Below are 1,040 nucleotides of genomic sequence, written 5' to 3' on the forward strand. Positions count from 1 at the left end.
GGGGGAGGCTCGAGGAGCCCGAGGGTTGCATGCTCTTATGGCATCTTCAACGTTGAACCGCAATTTTCTCTGGTATATGTCCGTTTTTATGTCCAGACGTTGTCCGCGGACATGATACGGGAGGGAGCCATCTAGTAATAATCACAAAGCATCCGGTTGCGAGGGAAAAAAGTAGATGTGGAACAAACATGTGATGGGATATTTGTGATTTAGTGTCCAGTTGGGAGGAGAGAGAGGAGGGAGAGACCATGCATGTGTGATTGGGAGGAAAGAGAAAAGAGGGGGCCATGCATGTGATTGGTCAAGTGCATGTCCAGAATCCGGCAAAGCGCCCCATTTGTCTCTTGAATACCAGAATCCGTACGCCCGAACTGCTAAGGGACATATACAAGTCCCCGATGAATGACAAATGACAAAAGTGATCCACACACTTTTTTTGCGAATACGCAAAAGCTTTGCGTATCATTGAATTGATAGGTAGGGTGACAGTACATGAGAGCATTACATATCGAATTAGCAAGAACGGCTAACTAGCACGTACACATGCACTACATGAATCAGCTTATTTGCCGTTTGTCATGGCAGACGACAAAGGCACCAAAAGCGGACGGCAAAGCTCTTTGCCATCTGCCACCGACAACAAACCTGCCCGGCAAAGAGAGCGGCGGTAAACAGGTTCTTTGTCGTCTGCTTCCGCAAAGCGGACGACAAAAGCCCTTTACCATTAGTGGCGGATGACAAAGAACATGGATGGCAAAAACAATGCGTTAGCCACGTTAGATGGCTAACGACAGCCTTTGTCGTCCGCCAGCAGACGACAAAGGGCTGTGCAGCTTTGCCGTCTGCTTTGTGACGTCAGCAGACCCAGCCCTTTGCGTCTGCCACGGACAACAAACTGACCAAATGGGTCAGCTCCCAGGTTGCACAGGCCACGTGGCTTCTTTACCGTCGGCGGCGGACGACAAAGGTCCCTTTGCCGTCGGTCGCGCGCGGCAAAGTGCTTGTTGCTTTTTTTTCAGTTTTCTATTATACCCCTGCAT

Source organism: Triticum aestivum, chromosome 1B (assembly GCF_018294505.1).
Source record: "Triticum aestivum cultivar Chinese Spring chromosome 1B, IWGSC CS RefSeq v2.1, whole genome shotgun sequence".
Lineage (NCBI taxonomy): Eukaryota > Viridiplantae > Streptophyta > Magnoliopsida > Poales > Poaceae > Triticum > Triticum aestivum.